This window comes from Somniosus microcephalus, chromosome 9 (assembly GCF_052327205.1).
Source record: "Somniosus microcephalus isolate GS21.2 chromosome 9, FLI_Smic_1.0, whole genome shotgun sequence".
NCBI classification, from domain to species: Eukaryota; Metazoa; Chordata; class Chondrichthyes; order Squaliformes; family Somniosidae; genus Somniosus; species Somniosus microcephalus.
The window spans coordinates 101,709,286-101,728,427 of record NC_140995.1 but is presented as its reverse complement, the minus strand read 5'-3'; positions in this window follow the sequence as shown (position 1 = coordinate 101,728,427).

The following is a 19,142-nucleotide window of genomic DNA, read 5'->3' as shown; positions in this document are numbered from 1 at the left end:
CCCAGATCCCATAAAAACGAATAATTTTTTTTTCAAATCAGCTCGTTATAAAACTCTGTATGTGGGGTGCATTTGAAAAAGTTACTTCAAAAACTTTCATATGAAGCTTGTTTCCAAGGAAAACCCATTATAACCCAACGTAACAGACTTATTCGGAAATAGAATGGTATTAAAGGGACACTGGTAACTTGGGTACATAATTGGGTAAGAAATAGGTTGCAGAGAGTAGTGGTGAATGGATGTTTTTCTGGCTGGAGAGAAGTATTCAGTAGAGCCCCCCAGGGGTCGGTATTTTTGTTATTCGTTCATGTGATGTGGGCGTCGCTGGCAAAGCCAGCATTTATTGCCCATTCCTAATTGCCCTTGAGATGGTGGTGGTGAGCCACCTTCTTGAACCGCTGCAGTCTGTGTGGTGAAGGTACTCCCACAGTGCTGTTAGGGAGGAAGTTTCAGGATTTTGTCCCAGCGATGATGAAGGAACGGCGATATACTTCCAAGTCAGGTTGGCGTGTGACTTGGAGGGAACTTGGAGGTGGTGGTGTACCCATGCGCCTGCTGCCCTTAGAACCATTGCTTTCTTGTTATACATAAATGACCTGGACAACAACAACAACTTGTAGTTATATAGTGCCTTTAACGTAGTAAAACGTCCCAAGGTGTTTCACAGGAGTATTATAAGACAAAAACTTGACACGAGCCATATAAGGAGAAATTAGGGCAGATGACCAAAAGCTTGGTCAAAGAGGTAGGTTTTAAGGAGCCTCTTAAAGGAGGAAAGAGAGATGGAGAGGTTTAGGCAGGGAATTCCAGAGCTTAGGGCCACCAATGGTTGAGCGATTATAATCAGGGATGCTCAAGAGGGCAGAATTAGAGGAGCACAGATATCTCAGGGGGTTGTGGGACTGAAGGTATACAGTTTGGACATTTGCGGATGATACAAAACTTGGCAACATAGTAAATAGTGAGCAGGGTAGTAGCAGCCAGGAGAGCATAGACAGATTGATGAATGGGCAGATACATGGCAGATGCAACTGACTGCGGATAAGTGTGAAGCGATGCACTTTGGGAGGAACAACATGGAGAGGCACTATAATAATAATAATAATAATCAACTTTATTGTCATTGTTAGTGCACAAGTGCAGTACAACGAAATGTAGGCTTGCGGCTCCCGAGAGTGTACATTTAGATTAAGACATTTAAACATTCAACATTCGTTTGGCTTGTAATACATTAACATAAACATAATAAAGTGCATTGGCAGATGTGCAGGCTTTAGAGTTTATTTGTGGAGTTCAGTAGGATGACAGCCCTGGGAAAGAAGCTGTTCCTAAATCTGGTCGTTCGGGTGCGAATGCATCTGTAGCGTCTCCCAGATGGCAGGAGGGCCAACAGACTGTGGCTGGGGTGGGTAGGGTCTTTGATGATGGTCCATGACCTCCGTAAACAGCGTTTCTGGTATATGTGCTCTATGGTCGGTAGCCGGGTGCCGGTAATGCGTTGGGCAGTTTTGACTACCCGCTGCAGGGCTTTCCGGTCATAGTAGCTACAGCTGCCATACAGTTCATCAGGATGCTCTCTATTGTGCAGCGGTAAAAGTTAGAGAGGATCAGGGGTGACAGGTTACATCCCTTCAGCCTCCTTAGGAAATATAGGCGCTGCTGGGCCTTCTTCACCAGAGAGGAGGTATTGAGGGACCAGGAGAGGTCTTCCGTGATGTGGACTCCGAGGAACTTAAAGCTGTCCACCCTTTCCACCACAGCCCCATGGATGTGGATGGGGGTGTGACTTCCGCCTTTAGACTTCCTGAAGTCCACAATGATTTCTTTGGTTTTCTTGATGTTGAGGGCCAGGTTGTTATCGGCGCACCACTTCACGAGATGCTGGACCTCCTCCCTGTAGGCTGACTCATCGTTGTTGGTGATCTGGCCTACCATCTAAATGGTGCTATTTTGAGGAGGGTGCAAGAGCAGAGGGACCTGGGAGTGCATATTCACAAATCTTTGAATGTGGCAGGGCAAGTTGATAAGGCGGTTAAGAAAGTGTATGGGATACTTGGCTTTGTAATTAGGGGCATTGAATACAGAAACAAGGAAGTCCTGCTAAACCTTTACAAATCACTGGTTAGACCTCAGCTGGAGTATTGTGCACAATTCTGGGCACCACACTGTAGGAAGGCTGTCTAGGCCTTGGAGAAGGTACAGAGGAGATTTGCAAGATGATACCAGGGATGAGGGACTTCAGTTATATGGAGAGATTGGAGAAGCTGGGATTGTTCTCCTTAGAGCAGAGAAGGTGTAAGGGAGACATAACAGTGGTATTTAAAATTATGAGGGGTTTTGATAGAGCAAGTATGGGCGGTCACCAGGGGTCATAGATTTAAAATAATTGGCAAAACAATTAGAAGGGAAATAAGGAGAAATGTGTTGTGAAGATCTGGAATGCACTACCTTAAATGGTGGTGCAATCAGATTCCATAGAAACTTTGAAAAGGTAATTCGATAAGTACATGAAGAGGACTAATTTGCAGGGTTATGGGGAAAAAGCTGGGTTGTGGGACTAAATTGGACAGTTCTTTCAAAGAGCCGGCACAGGCACGACTGGCCTCCTTCTGTGCTGTATGATTCTCATGGCTGTAGCACCTGATATGCCTATAGGTGGTGCTTTTAGGAGTTTTCAATGTTGAGTGTCACACCTTGCCAGTCACAGATTCACCCAGCTTGGTGTTCCACACAGCAGGTATTATTGTTCAGTTATATGACCTTTTAACATTTTGAACATTCTCACCTCTAAGTTTTTATTTGGAAAGTTAAAATAATTAATTTGAAGTTTTAAACTTTTGGCCCTCAAACCGGCACGGTGGCATAGCGGTTAGCACTGTTGCCTCACAGCGCCAGGGACCCGGGTTCGAATCCGGCACTCGGGTGACTGTCTGTGTGGAGTTTGCACATTCTCCCCGTGTTTGCGTGGGTTTTCTCCGGGTGCTCCGGTTTCCTCCCACAGTCCAAAGATGTGCGGGTTAGGTTGATTGGCTATGATAAATTGACCCTTAGTGTTAGGGGGATTAAGATATGTGGGGTTACGGGGATCGGGTGGGATATGTGTAGGGGTTACGGGGATCGGGTGGGATATGTGTCGGTGCAGGCTCGATGGGCCGAAATGGCCTCTATCTGCACTGTGGGGTTTCTGTGATTCTGTGTGATTCTGTGAAACCACCCTACCTTGTTCTTCTGTGGTCTGCTTTCTTTGCGCCATTGTGGCCCTCTCCCAGGGACTGGCCCTTCCATCCCTGTCCCCTTCAAGTCTTGTAATTTCATTTTTCAGAGCCTGAGGCTGTTGTGCTTGGATTTTTTGTTTTATATACATATATATTGCATTATCTGATAAGAATATCACCATCCTCGCTCGATCCCTCCCCACACAAGCCTCCCCATCTCCAAATATTACTGCTACTGTCATAGCCATCCACTGGATGTTTCAGAATGATTCTTTCAATGTTATGGGCTCTCTATTTTCTCCACAACATTTAACTTCAAAACTCGGGCCACCCACATCACAACTTTTCACAATGGAGCTCTCAATCCCTGCACAAAACCAGTTTAATTTTCTCACACATTGACAACCATTTTACTGGGTATATTTAAAAATGTTTGCTTAAGGATTTTTTGAATTGATGCATCGGGAAACAGGAACGCAACAGATGGTCAATGAGCAGGTGTGACATGTGAACAGAACTTAGTAAAGGATAAGATGTGGGTGGCGGAGTGGTGGATGAGTTGGGGCTTGTGTAGGGAGGAGCCAGGAAGCAGGTGAGGGGGGCTCTATAGAAGTCAGGCCTAGATATGACTCGCGTACAGAGGATAATTTCAATTTTTTTTCATTATCAAGATGTGGGCGTCGCTGGTAAGGCCAGCATTTATTGCCTATCCTTACTTGCCCTGAGAATGGGCCTTCTTGAACCACTGCAGTCCATTGTAGTGGTTTGATACAGCTGAACAGCTTTCTCGGCCATTTCAGAGGGCATTTAAGAGTCAACCAGGTTGGTACGGAACTGAAGTCACGTATAGGCCAGACCGGGTAAGGACGGCAGGTTTCCTTCCCTAAAGGATATTAGTGAATCAGTTGGGTTTTTACAACAGTCTGACAGGTTCATGGTCACTTTTACTGATGCCAGCTTCTTATTTCCAGATTTGACAGTGGGATGAGGTAGGGGCACAAGCAGCTGATGTAATGGAGCTGGAAGCAGGCTGTTTTGGTATTGAACCTCAGCTCATGGTCAAACAACTTTGCAATTGTGTCTAGTTCAGCCTGAGCTGCAGGGGATAAGGTGTTTTTTTTTCCTTTTTAATTAACTTTCATTGTCCCTTTCTCTTTTTCTGCCCTTCATTTTCTATATTTCTCTTTCTATCTACACAGCTGTTTGGTATAGGATTTTTAAGTACTTACTCTTGCTTTCTCTTGCTGGAGAGAAAGCAAGAAATATACACAGAGTCAGGGCTATCCCAGTATTTGCAGTGCTAATAAATGCCTTCTGTTAAAACTATATGGCTTATTGTTTAATGAAAGCCTTTCCCTATAGTTCCTGGCTCAGAGTCTCGCTTGACAGGAGTACAGTTTGGGGATTCAAATACTGAGCTCATTATGCCTGATTCACGGTGCTCCTGATTTTCCAGTCACTGATTATAGCCCTGAAATTACACCATGCAATAGTAAGGTACAAATGCTTCAAACCCTTTTATATTGTTCAAAATAAGTGGTCAATGTATACGGTAAAATAATGGAGACTGGAATTTCAGGTGAATAGATTTAACATCCTTACTCTGGTATCCCACGTTGTCATTTGAGGACCTACATTTCTATAATTTCTACATTTACATAAGACTGTGGTCTTATGGGCACTACTGAGTTTTGCCCTGGAGATTGTTACTTGTCCTTCTTTATGTTTCCATGGTATTAGATAGCATTGTGTACACAGTGCATGTTACTCTGAACCAATTGTTTTAGTATACATAAAGTTAGCCAGCTAACACACTCCAGGTTTGGCCTGATGTGGTTCACTCTGGGTTTCTGTTTATATTAGGGGGAAAACTATACATTGATAGATTCAGTTGAATAATTCCTGTCTCAATTTATTTTCAGAAAGCTACAACCTGTATGTTTCAGCTATAACAGAACTTACACCATTTCTGAAATCAGGCCTTGCGTTAACTCCAAATCAGGGCTGTTATCCTCAGCTCTTAGTGGGAACTGGAGTTTTCCCTCTACTACCGAACTCACTTATTTCCTTCTGACCTTTCGTTATGGCCAACTTTCACACCTAAAGGTCAGCCATGGTCCATATTCTGGATGAGAGAACTGCATTTGGATCTCTCCCAACAGCAGTAGTAGAAATTTTGCGACATTTTGTAGGATAAGGTTTCCTTTGCCAAATTTAAATGGCTGTAGCTCAAGATCCTAAACTGTATACATTTAACACCATTAACATATTATACAATGGGTATCAATTCAGCCGGTTTGTGTTTTTCTTAAGATAATGGCAGTTTTGTGCGTAAATTTTGGGAGTGCTTCCACACAAGTCCTGATGTTCCTTGGTGACTGGTTCATAATGCAAAGTCACATTAGTACTAATCATCCTCACAGTGACACAGAATACTACTTTTTATAAAAGGCCAACTGGTTTAACTATCCATTGTTAGATGTGACTGGACCACATCAAACTCTTGCTTTCCTCTTGCTAATTCAGGATCATCCTGGAAAGCAAAGATAACCCCAACTCCTTTTCTTCACTACCAACCGTCTCCCTAAAGTCCTCTCCTCTTATCACCACCGCACCCACCCCCTCGCCCACCCTTAGCTCTACCAACAAATGCGAGGAGCCCATGGACTTCTTTGTCATGAAGATTGAGGCCATCGGTTCAGTTGTTGCTGTAGCATCCCTCCTTCCACTTGCCCACCAAGCCAAACCTCTCCCAAGTTGCCCCCTGCCCTAGTGCTGAAGCCATCTCTTTTTCTAATTTCTCTCATAGCTACCCCGCCCCCCACTGCCCCATGCTCTCTCCAAGCTTATCTTCTCCCTGAGACCTAACTCATTCTCTCTTGACCCCATTCAAGAGAATGGGGGCTGATTGCTGATGATTTCACAGAGTTCAGTTCCATTCGCAATTCCTCAGATAATGAAGCAGTCCATGCCTGTATGCTGCAAGATCTGGACAACATCCAGGCTTGGGCTGATAAGTGGCAAGTAACATTCGCACCACACAAGTTCCAGGCAATGATCTCTCCAACAAGAGGCAGCCAGATTGGCACCTCAACCACTAACCTAAACACCCATCACCAGCATACCGTGGCTGCAGTGTATATATCTACAGGATGCGCTGCAACAACTCACCAAGGTTTCTTTAGCAGCATCTCCTAAACCCGTAACCTCCACAACCCAGAAGGACAAGGGCAGCAAATGCATGGGAACACCATCACCCCCAAGTTCCCTTCCAAGTCACACACAATCCTGACTTGCACTTTTATTGCCATTCCTTCATCGTCGCTAGGTCAAAATCCTTGTAGTCCCCCACTAACACCATTCACCACATGGATTGCAGCAGTTCAAAAAGAAAGCTCACCACCACCTTGTCAGGGGCAGCGAGGGATGGGCAATCAATGGTGGCTTTGCTAGCGATGCCCATATCACAAGTATGATTTTTTTTTAAGTCACAGCAGGTTTGGCTGGGCATTTATATGGGAATGAAATGATGACTATGATCCTTCCATTATCTTTGTTCTCATCAGTAGCATGGATTCAGGTCACAGTACTCCAGTAATATTTTTCAGCCCTTTTCAACTTTCTTTCTGTTCTTTTGTCATTCTTCCAGCCAATCCATGACAGCATGTAATCATTCATGGGTCTTTTCTCCAGGAAAAGGGCACATCCTGAGAGACACGGTAGCAGTATGCCCACAGCTCCGGCAATAACGTGAAGAAAGAAAGAACATGTATAGTGATTTATCACATCCTCAGGACATCCCAAAACCAACAAATTACTTTTGAAGTTGTTATGTAAGGAAATGCAGCAGCCAGTTTGCACACAACAAGGTCCTACGAACAACAAATGAGAAGGATGACTAGTTGATTTGCTTTTTGGTGTTGTTGGTTAGGGAGCAATGTTAGCCAGAACAGCAGGAGAACTCCCTGCTTTTCTTTTAAGTAGGGCCCTTGAACCACAGGAAGAAGCAGACTAGGCCTTGGTTTAATATCTCATCTGAAAGATGATACCTTGGACAATGCAGCAGTCCTTCAGTACTGTATTGAAGTGACAGCCTAAATTATGTGCTGAAGTTCTGAATTGGAGCATAAACCCACAACTTTCTGGATCACAGGCAAGAATGCGGACAGCTGAACAAAACTGAAACTTAAGGGCTGATTTTACAAATGCACACTGCAGGCAGGGGGAGCCTTGATGAAGTATAATCCTTTTTATCATTCTCCTGCACCATACACTTCCACTTCACTCGATCTCTACTATTAATATTAAATTCCCATCCTCAGCATCTCTTTCTCGATTCTCTTATTTGTATTAGTTGCTTCCACATTTTTAAGTTCTTTTCCTTTTTGCTCATTGTTTGACAGTACTTATGTACTCTTTTTGAATATTAAGGGAATCAAGGGATGTGGGGATAATGCAGGAAAGTGGAGATGAGGTAGAAGATCAGCCATGATCTTATTGAATGGCGGAGTAGGCTCAAAGGGCCAAATGGCCAACTCCTGCTCCTATTTCTTATGTTCTTTGATGTCCAAGTGTTGGGGTAAGTTTTTGTTCCATAATTGATGTTTTAAGTTCAGGTTCTTTTTCTAATTGCTCCATCTTTTAGACTTCCTGTCATACTTCAGTTAATTCCAGTTTGTCTCAGAAGCAGCGTCACTGACAGACTGCCAACATTTGGCGAGTTCCTGCTTTCACCTCCCTCTAGATCACGTCTTGCTCCGTCCAGTTCTGTCTCTCTCGCTGGGATCTGAGAGCAAGCTCTCACTTCTCAGCCCCTTTCATAGGCTGCCTAGATCCACTTGTGTGATCACCATTTCTAAAATCTGAGACCCTCTCAAACCACAAGTGTATCGCAAAATGTCCAAGTGAGAAGATGAAACTCTAATTCACATAGAGGTCAGATGCCTGACACTTTCCTATTTTACTTGTGTCCTCTTACATATATCATTGGTGATCCTCAGCACAAAACCTGGCAAAGAGTTCCTTTCTCTCTTAGACAGGAAAGGGTGGTTAGGTTGACATCACTGATGTTTCTGCTGTGCTCAGGGTGAGGAGATTAGGAAATAGGAAGGGGTTTATCAGGGTAGAGCTCTTGGAGTAGCTTTGAAGCAGATTTCCCTGCAGTCGTCGCTCCATGCAACTGTGACACACAGGGAGCTGTGGTAGGAGGTCATTTTATGAATCTTCCCTGTCAGTGGGGAGCTTTGCCTGCCAGATGCACATATTGGAAATTCAGGTGTGTGCTACCCAGGATTTCCAATCATCCTTCAGGAGAATTGTGAGCAGCACTAGCTTCAATTTCCGATATGCACTGCCAGCCCGCCAGGCTCCCCACTGGCAGATTACAACCAGAAAACCAGCACAACGTTATTCATCATTATTGCACAGCAAGGCCTCAGATGTCGATAGCTATGAGAAAAGAGCTATCATTGTATCATTTGTAAGAATATTTTTCCAGAATCTCTCCAAGAAGATTGTTATTTGCTAACATATTAGGGTACATTTTCCAAGTTTATGCTGCTGGCAGGTAGCCTTACCCACTTGCCATGCATATTGGAAAGCCATGGATGGCATTCCTGTAATTTCCCAATATGCATGGCTGGCAGGCAAGGCTCCCCACATGCAACACAAACGCAGAAAATGATCCCCTTCACATCTGTAATTCTGACTAATTCCTGTGTTATTTGAAGTCCAAACTTAATTGTTTTATTCTGTTAAGCTTATGTTTTAACAGGTTTCACCCACACAGGTCATTTGTTCAAGTTGTTATCACTTTACGCACACGTGCGTACACACACACACGCACGCACGCATACACACACACACACACACACACACACATACAAATGTGCCGAGAGTAGAAATTCTATTTTGTGTCAGTTGGACAAACTGCCCACCAAACTGGTCGTAGGCCAAGCGGCATTATAAATGATTGAATTCAGACTGTGGCTACTCTGTTCAAGGCACTGTAATAAGCTCACATGATGTTTTGTACTTCAGCACATTTTTACATTTATGGTTATCATGAGAGACACCATATGGTAAAAACAGTACCTTATTTCAGCCCACTTTATAAAAAAGGCAGTACTTGATCAGTAGATATTTAGCAGTAAGTGGGAATACAAACCAAGTAGAATCCCAATTTAAAGTCCAGCAATTGGTGTTTTTTTATTCATTGTTATTAGATTTCATTTTTATAATAGATGAAACTATAGCAAAGTCAAGCAATGATTAGTCATTTGAATTTGATATGTGAAGTGGAGCACCAGTACGGACTGCCATGAGATCAGCTTGTTTGTGTCCTTAGGTAGCAGCAGACACTGTTGCAGTGTTCATTCTCCAACACTACGAGAAAGTTTTCCAAAAACCACAGATATGTTGGTAACTGTGGTCAGTCACTAATCTGTCACATTAATGGTGATCCTTAACAAAAACCTAAATGCACAGCCATGCAATATAATTGAAAAGTAAAAGTTGTCAGACCTTTTCTTTAGAATCATGCAAAGATTCTGTCATAAGCTAAGATCTTTAGCATGGTTTCTGTTAATGAAGGAATTACAGTGTATGTTTTGTCAGAGGTGTGGTGTGTCACAAACACAAAGGCATTATGCTATATACTTTATCCTTATAAATGGGAGGTATTCTTAAACATGATGAAAAATAATTTTTCAGATATATTGCATGTTATTAGTGTGGCCTCCAGCGATAACACAGATTACCAATATCTGTTCAGGAGGAAAGTAATCAGTCAACAAATGATTATCTGTTATGACACCACCATTTTGGTAACCAGGAATGATCCATTATAAGAAGTAAAGATTAGTAACAAAAATTCTGTGTTATAATATTGTGCTTTGCAGTCATACAGGCCCTTCTATGAACTGGTATTAGACCAGCTTGTATCTGCAAAAAGCACCAGCCACTTCATTTGATTGCTTCACCCTTCACCGCTCCCCCCCCCGCCCCCGCAACCACCACCACACCCCACCACTAGAGAAAGTTTCTACAAAAGTGCAGGCTTAATTGCAGCTATCATCAGACAGTCTAATTCAACGCATTAATCATCATCCTTAAAATTATGCAACAAAATTGCAGAAATGTTGGAAAATTCTATTGTGTTCTACATCCTGACAAAATGACAAATTTATGAATAAAAGATCAGCTGAAAAGGTACATTGCACAATGGTTCAGAATTTCAAATAGAATATGGTTGGGCTTCTCTGAAGGTCAGGCACAAGCAGGGTGAAGTTAGTTTAGCTTGTCACTTGGTTGACTGCTAATCAATGTAGCCCAAAAAGGTGATGTCACGATGGTAGAACTTCTAGTTATGCAAGTATATAGTTATTTATAATTGTAGGTAAGAAACACCTAGAATTTATTAATGTCGTCCCCGTTCCATAATGGGTGTTCTTTTCATTTACTTATATTTTTCCTGTTTTTGTCTTCTTATTCCTTCACTTTAGTCTCTCACCTCCATGCATCCTTCTCCCGCTAGGAGGGTGAGTAAAAAGGCTGCAGACCCCACTGATGCTTCTCACTTGAATGCCACTCCATTGCTTAGCCAAGAGGAAGCACTCTTACCGTGGGGTGAGATGGAAAGAATGTCATATTTTCCCCGAAGTGGGAATCTTCATCCCCTCCCCCAGACTGAGGTACAGTGTCTAAACCATTACTCTACTGGATTACTTTGTTTCAGTAAATAATTTTGTCACCCAACGCAAATAGCAGGGGTGCGTAGAGTAATCGCACAAATTCCTGTGTATTATCAGGACATTTCTGATTGGTTGTTGCCATGAGATGCCTTGATGATGTCATAATCTTGTTACTAAGGATACCATCTTGTTGTCACTAACTGAATGATTGAACATAACGGCAGCAGGTATTGGGTAAGAACAAATAGGGTGATTCCCTAATCAGATGCTGCAAGTGAGGAGTGGAACTCACAAGGAATGTTTAATCAGAAAATCCCATCCATAACCTAAGCAGTGCCAGGCCGCAATTTCCTGACCAGTGCTCCGTGAGAGTGCTGCTCTGCACCAGGAGCATCTTGGTTGGGGTTGGGGAATCAGCCCTTAAGGTAGATTGGAATCATCCAATCAGAGATGGGTAGAAGGCGTTTCCCCTGATGGTTCAGCAAGTTGATCCAGAGACTAGCTGAGCCACACAGATCAAAAAGCTTCAATCCGCTGTCGATGCGGAGTTAGTTGATCTCATCCAGGCAGTGGTAAGGGCACTACAATTGGCCTCAGTGTCCATTGGGTTAAGAAGGGAAAAATGAGTCACAGTTCCCACTCCTGATTGCAATCCAGAGAACTGTGCTGGAAGTGCTTGTGAGTTGATGTTAGATGAGGGCAGGATCCAGCTTGGCTGTGATGCCCTTCTCCCCCGTTATTGTCAAGTAACCTGCTGACACTGGTGAAACTCACAAATGAATATAGCTCAGCAATGAGTCAGTATCTTCAGGAAAGAGGAAAGAAAACTGGTGAGGTGAAAAAGAGAAGGAAAAGAGAAATATTTGAAAATGATAGCACAAGTGGGGCCATCAGCATAACAGGCAGTTCTTTTTCATGAGTTTTCAGGGTATTTTGTAACTTTCAAAGTAAGGAATGTTTGTGAGTGGAACATTGTTATTGCTGTGTTATGCTGTAAATCCATGACCGCTTCCCAAACTTCAGATCATTAATGAAAACTTTAGAATATAACATTTCTCTGGCAACTCTGAGTAGCAATAAGTCAAGTTTAATGAAGATTTCCTTTGTTGAGGGAAATCATAAGCTGATTACTTTAAATTGTGCTTCTGATTTCACTTGAAATAGTGAACACAGACATACTTACAATGTTGTTACACATAGTAACCAGAGGAATTCTTACCTGCTTGAATATGTGAAATCATTCTTTATATTCAAGGTTTTTTTGCATTATTATTTCTATAGTTACTTACTATGAGTAAAATAAATCTGCCAGTAATACTCTATTTAATCTAACATATCAAAGCAAAACTCAACATACAGAGTCATTACAGATTTGACATATTTTGAACACACAGGCCTAGAAATTCAGTTGCGTTCGCCAGCCGTTAGCGCCATAAGAGGAGTAGATTTCGAGCGCTAGGCACTTTGCGCCCGGGCGCAGAGCGATCTGCGCCTACGCCCAACTTCAGTTGACATTTTGCGCCGGCGCAAAGTGTTTGCGCGCGCTCAGCTGCGCGCGCACCTTATGACGTCATTTCGTCGTGCAACGCCGTTTGTGCGCCCCAAACTGGAACTTCAGTGGTGCCCGCCCAATGTGGGCGTGGCGCTGTTAAGAACTGTGAAGTGGAACGCAGCAGAGGCCCTGCGGGCCTCGGGGAGCGCTAATTAAAGGGCACTTAGACTGAGGTATAAAGGCCAGCCATTTTGCTGCAATGACTTTAGTGCTTTGGATTTCTGGACAGAAACCAAGGAACAGACCTTACTGATTTGGGACAACATAGGAGAGGTATTTTTGGCTTCTGGCCAGAGCTTAGAAATTTGACTCATTGTGATTTGACTGTTTGCAAGTATATTATGGGGGCTGCATGGGGTTCCAACCCTCAGTTCCAGCATTATGTGCGAAGGGCTCGCAGACGCTGTGTGAGAGGGGCAGCCATGCCTAGACGCAGAGGGGCCATCAGGCGTCGGCAACGTAGGCCTTACCCACTCAGGGAATACCGGCAGCAGGTGTCCTATTTCACCATGACTGCCGCGCATTGTGTTAAGAGGCTGCGCTTCAGAAGGGAGGTGGTTGCAGAGATCTGCCAGCTGCTTCACAGAGATCTGCGTCCACAGCTGATGTGCAGGACGTCTCTGTCGGTGGAAGTGAAGGTCACGGTGGCTCTGAACTTTTATGCAAGCGGCTCCTTCCAAGCCGCTGCTGGGGACATAGCGAACATCTCCCAGTTCGCCGTGCATCGCTGCATCCGGCAGGTCACCGATGCCCTTTTCGCAAGGAGACACCAATTCATCTCCTTCCCCATGACCCTAGAGAGGCAGGAGCAGCGTGCAGTCGGATTTGCCAGGATCGCCGACTTCCCCATGGTGCAGGGCGCCATTGACTGCACGCATGTGGCTATGCGGGCACCTATCGACAATGCCGAGGATTACCGCAACCGGAAGGGTTACCATTCCCTCAATGTACAGCTGGTGTGTGACCACAGGCAGCGCATCCTAGCTGTCAATGCCCGCTTTCCAGGAAGCAGCCACGATGCATTTATCCTGCGCCAGACTACTGTGGCTGACATGTTCCAGGCACAGCCTCCCCCAAGGGGATGGCTTATCGGGGACAAGGGCTACCCTTTGTGTACATGGCTCATGACCCCGCTCCGCGCGCCCAGGACCCCTGCTGAGGAGGCATACAACGAAAGCCATCAAGCCACAAGGAACATCATAGAGCAAACGATTGGCGTCCTCAAGCAACGGTTCCGCTGCCTGGATCGTTCCGGCGGATCTCTACAGTATTCGCCGGATAGAGTCTCCCAGTTCGTCGTCGTTTGCTGCATGCTGCACAACCTGGCTATCCGCAGGACTCAGGCACTGCCACCTCACGTTGGACCACCACCTCAGGAGGACGAGCAGGGGGACCATGAGGAGGAGGAGGAGGAGGAGGAGGAGTACCAGCCCAGGAGGGAGCCACAAGGTCCAAGGGGCGTCCGCCGGCGGCTTATTGATCGACACTTCTAGGCCCCCTGTCAGGGAATGGCTTGTGGCAATGAACGCACCTGAATGCAGCCGCTCCGCAAGCCCTCAGCCGGTTAACGCAACAACCACTTGAAACATGACACATGGACAAGCTGAATAAATAAAAAGCTTTATTTAACAAACTCAGGGCCCTTCCCGCATGAAACACAAAAACAGACAAGACCCCCAAAAAACAGTCAAAAACATATCTCACTCCCACAACCTGGGGAGGAATAACAAAACTTGTCCATCCAATTGGCCTTCATCCTCGGCCTTACCAAGACAAACCCCCCCATACAGAACACAAACACCCCCATCTAAAAAAACATTTGCCATCATCTTCGGCCTTACCAAAATAAACCCCCCCCATACAGAACACAAACACCCCCATATAAAAAAACATTTGGCAACACACTCTACTTGGTGTGCCGAGAGGGCGAGTCCTTGTGCAGGCTTCTCCGGCCCCTGCCCGACCTGCTGCTCCGCCTCAACCTGGGCCCTGTGGGTGTTGCAAGGCTGGGGGAAGGCTCCTGAGGGGCACAAAGCGTGACGGCAGATGCCCTTGGGGGTCGGCCTAGACGAGGTCCGGCCCTGGAGGGGCCGGCTGCTGACTGCTGCAGCTGTGGCTGGGCAGCATCAGTCTCTCCAGCAGCTCGTTACAGCTTTGCTGGGGGAGTGGCAGTGGCGGCTGCAGCAATGGGGGCAAGCTGGCTGATGCCAGGCGCTCGCTGGTCGCCAGAGACACTGGCACTCGGCCGGGCTGGCACTGCAGCAAGCGCAGCAATCTGGTGAAGGCCAGACCGCTGTGCTGCAGCAGCGCGGCGGGTGCCCTGGCGATGCATCCGTGACACAGCGAGTGTGGCAGAAGTGAGTGCCCGTACTGCCCTGGTCTGTGCCCGCATCTGACCAGCCAGTGTCTGCACGGCACCACTCATGAACTCTCGACTCGCGTCCTGTGCTGCCGCGAGTTGTTCGACACCCCTGGCCTGTGAGTCCCCGAAATCGGCCACACTATGAGCCAGGGACTTAATGGCCTGAGGCAACTGTCCCACAACCCCCATGAACTCGGTGTGGCGCCGCTCCGAATCCGCCGACATTTGATCAAGGAGGTGCACCTCCTGGGCGAGGACCGTCTCCGGACTGGAGGCCGGACTCTCCCTCTGGGGAGAAGGCCGCCGAGCTGGCCGACCCTTCCCGCGTGGCTGGACGCCACTGGGCCCAGCAACTGCCCTCCCCTGCAACACTTCCCCCCTCTGGGGAGAAGGCAGCCGTGCTGCCCGACCCTTCCCGCGTGGCTGGACGCCACTGGGCACAGGAGCTACAGCCCCCTGCAACACTTCCCCCTGGCTCTCCTCCAGGCAAGACGTGTCCCCTCCATTGCCATCCCCTGGCGCGGATGAGGGTTCCCCCGATGTGCCGCTTTCCTCTTGGTCCTCGTCGTCCTCCTCTTCCGAGGGACTGACACTCGCAGCTTCAGGGACCTCCTCCTCACCAGCTGAAAGCAGGAAGGCGCAAGAGTAGCTTTAGAGTGAGGACAGGGCGTCAGCGAGGGAGGCATGAGTGTTGGCATTATGCGCATTGGTGGGACAGTGGCAAAGGATGTAGATCTGAAGCACAAGGGGAACGAGAGAGGTCCAAACGGTCATGTCCTTACCATTGGGGCCCAGCACAGGGTCGGCATCTCCAATAGCAACGGGGCCAATCACCCGGGCACGCATGAGTCGAGCCACGCGCTCCTCCAGGTCACTGAGCTCCTGGAACTGGACACAGCCTCCCCCGGTGACAGTCCGGCTCCTCAGATTCTGCGCCAGCTTGGCCTGCAAGAGAAAGGACGGCCTCTAAGTACAGTGTGGTGCCCTGTTGTTGTGTGCACTGCCTCCCATGGTCGAATAGCTTGGCCAGTGTGGTGCCCTGTTGTTGTGTGCACTGCCTCCCATGGTCGAATAGCTTGGCCAGTGTGTCAAGTGCAGAAAGTGCTACTGATGATCATGCCAGTGCCATAGCTGCTGGAGGAGGGCTGGCCATTAGGCCTTTGAGGTCCCTTTGCCCATAATGTGAGGTGCACATGCAAGGATGAGGAGGACACTGGAAAGGGTACTCACCCTGACCAACCGAGTGAGGTCGTTGAACTTCTTGCGGCATTGGTCACCAGTCCTGGGGACATCGCTGTTGGCTGTGACCCTCTGGGCGATTTCCCTCCAGGCTCTCCTGTACAGCCTCTTGGGAGCCTTCTTGCCACTGTCCGGGCACAAGATATCTCTTTTCTTCTCCAAACCCCTAAGCAGCACCCTCAAAGCATGCTCTGAGAAGCGCTGCGCTCGTTCACGGGCTTTCTGCATGGCTTCAGGCGCTATTTGGGTCCAGCAGCAGTGTTCAGGCCTAGCTGGAGGGCTCCACTATCCAGGGCGTGGCAGCAGACCAAGTCGACCCTTCCCCCTTTAAGAGCTGGCCGGCGTCAGGGTGTCTGCTGTCAATCAAAACATGACCGCAACTGCGCTGCGCCCGGCCTCGGCGTTATCACTCTGCACCGCCGGCTTAGCGCCTAAAGATAGGGGTGCAACGCCAGTTTCAGCGCTCGCCCAAACTCCTTGGCCAAAGCTACTGAATATCGGTGAAGTGGCCTCCACTTTCCGGCGGGCGCTAACTTTAGCGCCCGCCCGACTTTACCGCCCCAAAAGTGGCTATACTGAATTTCTAGGCCACACTGTTTTGCACTCCCACCCCCAACCCTCCCACCCACCCCCAAATCTTCCCACCCCACAGCACCCCACCCCCTCCATTCATTCTCCAACAGCTGGGAGTCTGAGGAGGAAATCCTAAGACTTCCTCATCATTTCAATAGCAGTGCATTGTGTACCAGTTGATCAGAGGCTGGGTTGCGAGGTGAAACAGTAACTGTTTAAAGTTTGAGCTTGTTACCACAACACCCATGCCTCCCGCCCCCCATCTCTGCAGGGATGTAAAAGTGTCTTGAGGGCTGTGCCAGCCATTGGCATTTTAGAGATATCTCTTGCAATAATTAACATGATAATTTTATGTCCTCTTTCCTAAAAAATGCATGATTAAAAAAAAAACTTCTTGTCTCATCGTTGAAAATATGTAACTTTATCTCCACCTGGTGGCTAAATATTCCCCACATGTGTTCCTGGGACAAAGCTCAACACTTTCAGAGCTTTTTGAAATCCATCTGTGCCTTAATATTTAATATTAGTCTTAAACTCACTCCACAGATATGCAATGCAATACTAAACAATTTTTGGCTGGGAGTATTCTATGTGAATTGAAAGGTGGGGTTACATAATATAGTACGTATGCTTAATGCAGCAATTGACCTGAAGGAGAACAGCATCACACAGTGGATTCCGGGGAGCTATTAATAAGGTTTGGACGGGAATTTAACCATTTTCATAGAACAAAATATCTACCTCCAACCCTATAATCACAACCCCCCCCCCCAACCAACGCTTTGTTCCTCTGACTCTAAGCTCATGTGCATCCCCCCCTTCCCCATGCTAATGGCAGCCATGTTTTCAGCTGCCTGCAGCCAATGCCCTGGAATTCCCTCCTTTAACCCCCTCCACCTCTCCACTCCCTTCTCGTTTAAGATCCTACTTATGCAAGTTATTGTTGAAAGCTATTTTTCCAGCGTGATGCTTAATCACATTTGTTTTCTGTCAACTTAGCCAGTTCCTCATGGTAACTAAAAATGCTCAGCACGTTAATCTTTTCCATCTCAAATATTTCCAAAATGAAACCTTGGTTGCCACAATTGACAAACTTTCATAGTATTTCTCATTCTTTTTAACCTATCATATAACTGATTCTAATCTGCCACAGTCCCCGTTGTTCAGGCACAATTAAAAGTAATAAAAGCTGAAAATGTTGGAAATACACAGCAGGTCTGTCACCATCTGTAAAGAGAAAGGACAGGTTAATCCTTCATGAGAACTCATGAAAATATGCACCTGAAACATTAACTTGTCTTTTCTGATTTCCAGCATTTGCAGGTTTTTTTTAATGACTAATCTCTGTATGTCTGGTAGTCATCTACTTTAGATGGAGAAATTCTGTATTGAAACCAAATTGCTGATCATCCCATCACATTAGCAAATATAAATGATTAAAACACCCATTGCTAACACAAATATTTCTTTAAAAATTGTGCTTCTACTTCTGCTCAGCCTTTAGAGCAATAGTCACAGCATCTGTTGTGTTACCTGCATGAATTTTCAATATACTTAGCACAGTGCTAGGGTAACAAGACTAAACTGTAAGATAAGAGGCATGCTATGTCGATCACTCCACATATGATTTGAGTGACCAATGTGATGATCTGAATTTTTAGTACAAAGTTTTGATACATTGCATATAAATGTTTTTCTTTGACGTCAGTCAAATAATTTTGATTAAAACTGGAAAACGCTGGTAAAACTCAGCAGCTCAGGCAGCGTCTGTGGAGAGAACAGACAAGTTAACTTTATGGATGTGAACCCTTCTTCAGAACTGAAACATGAGAGACAGGCAGGCATGTTAATCTCATCAGAAAATGGAAGGAGAATATATAAAAAACAAACTGAAAAGAGGCAAACCCAAGTGGAACAGTAGAAGGATGTTACAGTTCATCTCAGTCAAGTCATAGACAGAAGCATTAAGTAATTGAAGAAAAAAAAATGTGTAAATATCTAAGGAAATGGGAGGCCTGGGAAATGGAAGAAAACAAAAAGTGGAAAACCTAGGCGTTAATTAAAAGTTTGAAAATGAAGATATAACTAAAGTCTGAATTTACTGAAGTCAGTGTTCAGAACAGAGGGTTGCAGGGTAGCTTGGAGAAAATAAATTGGATTGTCCATTGAGCTATGCTATTTACAGAAGCCATTTAGTTTGTCACCTAACCTAGTAAATATATTTTATATTGCAGATTTTAGACTATATCTAATATTTACATTCATTGAGAAATAATAGTTCCCTGTCCAACCCTAAATAAGGCAGCAATTATGCAGTCTGTGGTTAAAGCCATAAACACCTTTATCAAGAAGCTCCTTTTATTCCCAAACTTTACAAATGACTATTTTTGTCCTATATGAAATTCTTTAACATCTGTGAATTGATCAATCATAAAATGTTGTAATTTCGTTTTTCCAATGGCTGACTTCAGTAAATTCAAGCTAAGCCATACAGACCAGAAAGTCTCAGG